This window comes from Lactuca virosa, chromosome 4 (genome assembly GCF_052849685.1).
Source record: "Lactuca virosa cultivar CGN04683 chromosome 4, Lactuca_virosa_CGN04683_v6, whole genome shotgun sequence".
NCBI lineage: Eukaryota > Viridiplantae > Streptophyta > Magnoliopsida > Asterales > Asteraceae > Lactuca > Lactuca virosa.
In genome coordinates this window covers 59,792,895-59,801,983 of record NC_136429.1, presented here as the reverse complement: position 1 = coordinate 59,801,983, position 9,089 = coordinate 59,792,895, and the positions used below count along the sequence as shown (strand labels likewise).

At 29.6% G+C, this 9,089-nt stretch overlaps 1 long non-coding RNA gene across 3 annotated transcripts; it reads left to right on the top strand.

Annotated features, from left to right (window-relative positions):
* Positions 1-4,024: 4,024 nt before the first annotated feature.
* Positions 4,025-9,089, top strand: LOC145109779 (uncharacterized). Of its 3 annotated transcripts, none has more exons than XR_013709202.1 (6): positions 4,025-4,804; positions 5,058-5,134; positions 5,227-6,779; positions 6,977-7,107; positions 7,200-8,751; positions 8,949-9,089. It is a non-coding gene; the product is annotated as an uncharacterized LOC145109779 (long non-coding RNA). The 3 variants fall into 3 exon arrangements; XR_013709201.1 differs by having other exon boundaries at positions 5,053-5,134; XR_013709200.1 differs by having other exon boundaries at positions 5,002-5,134.

Sequence of the window (9,089 nt, the reverse complement as noted above, 5' to 3'; positions counted from 1 at the left end):
CCCTCCAGATATTTTTCGTTTGTTCTTACAAACGCACACACATGCTCTAGAACAAACACACACTCATAAATCTAAAATTGTTTCTGCAGCTCAAAAGAAAACCCATAAATTTGATCTATAATCGAGTATGTATGTGCATGCTTCGTTTTGGAAATTGATTGTTGTTTATTCATCACCATAAATCGATTTGTGCTTATTCATCCCCAAAAAGCGATTTGTGTGTGTATGCTTTCATTTTCTAAAACCGATATGTGTGAAATGACCCCCTTTGCATATATTTTTTTTTCATTTTCTTTAAAATAAGAGAAAACATCATAAATGGTCCCTATGGTAGTCAAATGACGAAAATGTCATTCTGTTAACGCACAAAACTTAATAGAGTTAGCAATAAAGACCAATCGTCAAAAGTTTTGAAAGCACAGGGACCATCTATGATGTTTTTAAACCACAGGGACTAAACTTCAGATTTGAAGAAACCACAGGGACCATTTATGATGTTTTTTCGACAAAAAAAAACATTGTTGATAATCGTTGTAATATTTTGAAAAGATTTATGTGAATCTATATACATTGACTTTGATTTAATCTTTATGATCAGATGATGTTGATTTTATTTGATTTAATCTTTATGATTAGATGATGCTGATTTTATGCATCATAGAGATAAAAGAATTGTTACACTGAGTTGTTTTGTAAATTAAAAATGAAAGATAATTAGTATACTGTGTATTAGTTTGTCGGGTGTTACCTTTAACTTATGTTATGACTAAAAAAATTAACTAATTTATTTTATCTATCTAAAATGTTATATAAACCTCCTCATTTAATTAGTCATTTTTTAAACATACATCATATTTAATTAGTATGATCTTTATTTTTTACACAAAATACAAAAAAATTATTTCGTCATAGTTATAAAAATAAAAATAAAAATAATAAATCATATACGTTAATAACTGACAAACCTGTATCTAAACAAATATTGTAATAACTTAAACATTTTACAAACATAAGTAATTTAAACAAAAGCATATAGTTTATGAAGCAAACACTCTTTAATTTTTTCAAATCAATTTCAACCACAAAAAAATATGCAATATGCCCGTAAAACCATAAAAAGTACATGAAAAATTTTAGGAACAAAAAATAAGCTCTACATAAAGAAGCGGACCTCCAATAAGCCATTCTTATTAATAATCATAAACCCTAGTTCCAAGCTTTTAGCTACATCGTCCTTTGATTCTAGGTAGAACATAATATTAGAATTCTTTGTTCAAGAATTTCAGCCCCTAAAAGCAACATAATAGCAAAATAAGATAAACCTCGTCTTAATTTTCAATATGGACTATGAAAGTTGAACAAAGAAGTATGCAACAAAAGGCATGGAATCTTACAAATCGATCACTTTGCTTATTGTGGGGTTGAATACATGTTAGCACCTCTATCATATATTGTTGCTCGACAAACATAATTAAATCTAATCAAGACGATTAAACTGGAAAATAGAAGTGTGTGGAAGTCAACAAAAAACACAGATTCCACAAATATGTGTACCGAGTTCAATAAGAAAAGTCAAAAAAGGTCAACTTCATGTCATACAAACCATTGAGTTTTCAAAAAATGTTTGGTTTTACCCCCGGATAACTTTTAGGTTCGGTAAAGCCCAAAGTTTGGGTAAAAATTTGCATTTCTGCCCTTTTATCAGGTTTTCAGGTAACCTTCCGGTCACCTGGACAGGTGGCGCAAAATATGGGCATTTTTCGCTGACTTGGGCGTTGACATGGAGTGCCAAGTCAGATATTCGATCCTTTATTAGAGAAAAAGGTTGGCGCATTGAATGAAACGAGGCCTACGAGTATCGAACCTGTGACTTCACAAAGAGAAAATCAACGCCTTTACCACCGAGCCACACGGGATTTTATGTTTTAACCTCTGTTGTATTAAACATAACAATTCACGAAAGGAATTTTTTCTATTTTTTCTTCTATTTCTTCTATTTCTTATTATTATTATTATTATTGCATAACTCCATTTATGAAAGTATAAATATATTTTTTGAAAGTATTTATATATTTTTCGTTTTTAGAAACATTATTATATGTTTAGAATTGTATTTATATCATTAAAATTGTATATGTAAATAAGTTTGTCATGATATACAAACATGCGTATACGGATTTATTTATTTTAAAAAATCTATGTACACATATTTATATATATTTTTTATGTATTTATATATTTTAAAAATGTATTTATATATACTTTTTATGTATTTATATATTTTAAAAATATATTTATACCATGCCTTTATTTTGAATAGACAAAATTGCAAAAATGGTCCTTATGGTATGCATTTTTTGGGGGTTTCAGTTCAAACCTCGACTTTTTTGGATTCATGGTCATTTTGGCATAGTTTGTATGTAGAATTGGTCCCCCGACGTAATTTCCGTTAAGTTATTGCTGTTAGACTACTCCCATTGGTGACTAAAAGGCTGGTTGGTTGTCCATTATAATTAAAAAGAAATTGAAAAACCACAAAAACCCACCAACCCGTTTGGTCCACCAAACATGTAGTTCACCTTTCTCTCTCTGCCACTTGTCTATTTCTCAGTTTTTCTTTTAATTTAGTTTTTTAATATATTTACTTTATCAATAATTAAATGATATATTTGTAAAATAAATAAATAAAATATACTAAAATATGTAGAAAACAATTATCTACAAAATGATATCACTATTGATATATTTTTTTGATAATTTTTTATATCTTTTTTATATAAAATGTTAGATTGAGTTTGGTTGGATAAAGTTGCTAATGAGTGTAAAAATTTAAGGTTAGTTGGTTGTATAGGTGGAAGAGAGGAAAATTAATATTTTAATAGATAGTTGGGTTGGGTTTAGTTGTGAATGGAGATAGTCTTAACCCCCTCATGTGCTTTCCACATGAGGGTATATTTGTCTTTTCACTTATAAGGACCATTTTTGCACCTAAAAAAATATATCCTCTTTTTTTAAAAGAAAAAAATTAATACCTCTCTTTCTCTCTCTCTCTCTCTCTCTCATTTTTGTGTTAGATCAGGAAACCCATCATCCCCAAATCAACGTCAACATTCCAAACTTACCAAAGATTGTAGCAACTTTTTTCCAAATAAGAGGTTTCACTATCTTCTCCCATTTTACACACTATGGTTAAAATCAAAATAAAATCACACAAATTTCTGATATGCTGTGTGGTTTCTACTTTCAGGAGACAACATCTAAAGAGTAGCACCTTGACTTCGATAGCAGTAACACCTCTGCAACATAAAAAGTATTTATATGTTTCGGAAATGAAAAAAAAAACATACAAAACAAAAGAAAACTTTAAAAACGTTTTTAAGGTATAAAAACATATAAATATATATTTTATATGTATTTATTATATTTATACGTATTTTTTTATATATAAATATGTTTTTATACGTATAAATATGCATTTTAAAAGTATTTATACATGTGTTTATTTAATAATAATACTAAAAACAAATTTTAAAAATACTTTATTTAATTTCGTTTTTAATAATAATAATAATAATAATTATTATTATTATTATTGTATTTAAATCTACAGCGTTATATACATTAAATATAGATAGAAAACCAATAGTCATCTAGATCAAGTGTTAAGTTGTTTTGTTAAGGAGAAGTCGTCTTAGGTTCGATACCCTTCCCCATCTTTTCACGTATGTATTTTTTATAAGGAAAAGCGAATAAACATTGTATGTGGGCGTTAAGGACAAAAAAACATCAAAACATTTTAATTCAATTGGGTGAAGCCGTGTTTTGGGAGAAGAACGACGTGAGTTCGAGACTCATCCGCCACAAAATCCCATTTTTTAAGGGTACAATGACATAGACGGATGACCGGCTAATAAGTAAAATTTTCCGGGCTTTTTTATTCAAAAAAAAAAATTAGGATTGTTTTAAAAATTTTCCCAAAATGTTGGAACTTTACTATATAAAACTCTTTATTTTCCAACAAAAGTATATAACATTTTTTTACAATTAGCCTTTATTATACATGACTATGTTTAATTTACATTTGAAAACAATTTTGTTATCACAAATGATTGTATGTTGAATTAGAGCAGTGATTTATAGTGATAGTTAACGAAATTAAAATTAAAAATAATATAGATCTCAAATAATCAACTCATTTGCCATCTAAAAGTTAGGTAATATTTGGTTAGATTTCCGTATGACTTTTGAAAAGATGTTTGAAGGGTTCAAACTAAGTACCATATTAATTTCATTAAAAGCAACTTCCAAACTCATGATTAATTAAAGGTTGTGATTAGTTTTAGTCTCTATAGATAAGTATAAGAGACTATTTTCAAAGCATTGAGTCAAGTTATATATAAACACATGGACAATATATAGGCAGTTTGGAAGGACGAATTTGAAGAATGGGTTCCCTTGGTATGGTGTTTATTGTTACAATTTGTTTAGTAATGGGCCCATGGAGTAGGACAATGGTTGCAGGCAAGTTGTGTCCTGGCCCAGCGGTGGCTATCGCATTTACACCATGTTTGGCCTACTTTGACCGTAAGGAAGAAAAGCCATCGAAAGCATGTTGTAAAGGATACGATGGGGTACAAGCGAAAACAAAAACCAAGGAAGATCGTGTGGCTACATGTAGTTGCTTACAGGCGCTCTTGCAGAATCACGACATAAGGCATTTCCATTTTATCAGAGGCCTGTGTAGTTTTGACTTCTCGAAAGGACTAGGAATCCCTGATGTTGGACCAACTGCCGACTGCTCAAAGTAATTTCCTCATTCTACACTAATTAATCTTTCAAGTTTATTTAATATCATCATGCATATGGGTGATATCTTTAAACAACTCAAATGTTTTTTATTTAATTTGAAACGTCTAAAATTAAAACTAGTTAATTTACATGCATGTATTATGTATATGATATATTGATATACTACTAACACCATATGTATGTATAATGCAGAAACTCATTCTCTCTCTCTCTCTCTCTCTCTCTCTCTCATTTTTGTGTTAGATCAGGAAACCCATCATCCCCCCAATCAACGTCAACATTCCAAACTTACCAAAGATTGTAGCAACTTTTTTCCAAATAAGAGGTTTCACTATCTTCTCCCATTTTACACACTATGGTTAAAATCAAAATAAAATCACACAAATTTCTGATATGTTGTGTGGTTTCTACTTTCAGGAGACAACATCTAAAGAGTAGCACCTTGACTTCGATAGCAGTAACACCTCTGCAACATAAAAAGTATTTATATGTTTCGGAAATGAAAAAAAAACATACAAAACAAAAGAAAACTTTAAAAACGTTTTTAAGGTATAAAAACATATAAACATATATTTTATATGTATTTATTATATTTATACGTATTTTTTTATATATAAATATGTTTTTATACGTATAAATATGCATTTTAAAAGTATTTATACATGTGTTTATTTAATAATAATACTAAAAACGAATTTTAAAAATACTTTATTTAATTTCGTTTTTAATAATAATAATAATAATAATTATTATTATTATTGTATTTAAATCTACAGCGTTATATACATTAAATATAGATAGAAAACCAATAGTCATCTAGATCAAGTGTTAAGTTGTTTTGTTAAGGAGAAGCCGTCTTAGGTTCGATACCCTTCCCCATCTTTTCACGTATGTATTTTTTATAAGGAAAAGCGAATAGACATTGTATGTGAGCGTTAAGGACAAAAAAACATCAAAACATTTTAATTCAATTGGGTGAAGCCGTGTTTTGGGAGAAGAACGACGTGAGTTCGAGACTCATCCGCCACAAAATCCCATTTTTTAAGGGTACAATGACATAGACGGATGACCGGCTAATAAGTAAAATTTTCCGGGCTTTTTTATTCAAAAAAAAAAATTAGGATTGTTTTAAAATTTTTCCCAAAATGTTGGAACTTTACTATATAAAACCCTTTATTTTCCAACAAAAGTATATAACATTTTTTTACAATTAGCCTTTATTATACATGACTATGTTTAATTTACATTTGAAAACAATTTTGTTATCACAAATGATTGTATGTTGAATTAGAGCAGTGATTTATAGTGATAGTTAACGAAATTAAAATTAAAAATAATATAGATCTCAAATAATCAACTCATTTGCCATCTAAAAGTTAGGTAATATTTGGTTAGATTTCCGTATGACTTTTGAAAAGATGTTTGAAGGGTTCAAACTAAGTACCATATTAATTTCATTAAAAGCAACTTCCAAACTCATGATTAATTAAAGGTTGTGATTAGTTTTAGTCTCTATAGATAAGTATAAGAGACTATTTTCAAAGCATTGAGTCAAGTTATATATAAACACATGGACAATATATAGGCAGTTTGGAAGGACGAATTTGAAGAATGGGTTCCCTTGGTATGGTGTTTATTGTTACAATTTGTTTAGTAATGGGCCCATGGAGTAGGACAATGGTTGCAGGCAAGTTGTGTCCTGGCCCAGCGGTGGCTATCGCATTTACACCATGTTTGGCCTACTTTGACCGTAAGGAAGAAAAGCCATCGAAAGCATGTTGTAAAGGATACGATGGGGTACAAGCGAAAACAAAAACCAAGGAAGATCGTGTGGCTACATGTAGTTGCTTACAGGCGCTCTTGCAGAATCACGACATAAGGCATTTCCATTTTATCAGAGGCCTGTGTAGTTTTGACTTCTCGAAAGGACTAGGAATCCCTGATGTTGGACCAACTGCCGACTGCTCAAAGTAATTTCCTCATTCTACACTAATTAATCTTTCAAGTTTATTTAATATCATCATGCATATGGGTGATATCTTTAAACAACTCAAATGTTTTTTATTTAATTTGAAACGTCTAAAATTAAAACTAGTTAATTTACATGCATGTATTATGTATATGATATATTGATATACTACTAACACCATATGTATGTATAATGCAGAAACTCATTCTCTCTCTCTCTCTCTCTCTCTCTCTCATTTTTGTGTTAGATCAGGAAACCCATCATCCCCCCAATCAACGTCAACATTCCAAACTTACCAAAGATTGTAGCAACTTTTTTCCAAATAAGAGGTTTCACTATCTTCTCCCATTTTACACACTATGGTTAAAATCAAAATAAAATCACACAAATTTCTGATATGTTGTGTGGTTTCTACTTTCAGGAGACAACATCTAAAGAGTAGCACCTTGACTTCGATAGCAGTAACACCTCTGCAACATAAAAAGTATTTATATGTTTCGGAAATGAAAAAAAAACATACAAAACAAAAGAAAACTTTAAAAACGTTTTTAAGGTATAAAAACATATAAACATATATTTTATATGTATTTATTATATTTATACGTATTTTTTTATATATAAATATGTTTTTATACGTATAAATATGCATTTTAAAAGTATTTATACATGTGTTTATTTAATAATAATACTAAAAACGAATTTTAAAAATACTTTATTTAATTTCGTTTTTAATAATAATAATAATAATAATTATTATTATTATTGTATTTAAATCTACAGCGTTATATACATTAAATATAGATAGAAAACCAATAGTCATCTAGATCAAGTGTTAAGTTGTTTTGTTAAGGAGAAGCCGTCTTAGGTTCGATACCCTTCCCCATCTTTTCACGTATGTATTTTTTATAAGGAAAAGCGAATAGACATTGTATGTGAGCGTTAAGGACAAAAAAACATCAAAACATTTTAATTCAATTGGGTGAAGCCGTGGTTTGGGAGAAGAACGACGTGAGTTCGAGACTCATCCGCCACAAAATCCCATTTTTTAAGGGTACAATGACATAGACGGATGACCGGCTAATAAGTAAAATTTTCCGGGCTTTTTTATTCAAAAAAAAAATTAGGATTGTTTTAAAATTTTTCCCAAAATGTTGGAACTTTACTATATAAAACCCTTTATTTTCCAACAAAAGTATATAACATTTTTTTACAATTAGCCTTTATTATACATGACTATGTTTAATTTACATTTGAAAACAATTTTGTTATCACAAATGATTGTATGTTGAATTAGAGCAGTGATTTATAGTGATAGTTAACGAAATTAAAATTAAAAATAATATAGATCTCAAATAATCAACTCATTTGCCATCTAAAAGTTAGGTAATATTTGGTTAGATTTCCGTATGACTTTTGAAAAGATGTTTGAAGGGTTCAAACTAAGTACCATATTAATTTCATTAAAAGCAACTTCCAAACTCATGATTAATTAAAGGTTGTGATTAGTTTTAGTCTCTATAGATAAGTATAAGAGACTATTTTCAAAGCATTGAGTCAAGTTATATATAAACACATGGACAATATATAGGCAGTTTGGAAGGACGAATTTGAAGAATGGGTTCCCTTGGTATGGTGTTTATTGTTACAATTTGTTTAGTAATGGGCCCATGGAGTAGGACAATGGTTGCAGGCAAGTTGTGTCCTGGCCCAGCGGTGGCTATCGCATTTACACCATGTTTGGCCTACTTTGACCGTAAGGAAGAAAAGCCATCGAAAGCATGTTGTAAAGGATACGATGGGGTACAAGCGAAAACAAAAACCAAGGAAGATCGTGTGGCTACATGTAGTTGCTTACAGGCGCTCTTGCAGAATCACGACATAAGGCATTTCCATTTTATCAGAGGCCTGTGTAGTTTTGACTTCTCGAAAGGACTAGGAATCCCTGATGTTGGACCAACTGCCGACTGCTCAAAGTAATTTCCTCATTCTACACTAATTAATCTTTCAAGTTTATTTAATATCATCATGCATATGGGTGATATCTTTAAACAACTCAAATGTTTTTTATTTAATTTGAAACGTCTAAAATTAAAACTAGTTAATTTACATGCATGTATTATGTATATGATATATTGATATACTACTAACACCATATGTATGTATAATGCAGAAATCCATAGGTATGGAGAGGTTCCAGGCATGAAGATGGATTTATTAAGAAAATATATTTATAGTAATCAAACTTTGAATTTTAATCAATAATATTTATTATTTACTGTTTCATGTAATGAGAAATTTATAATTTTTACAT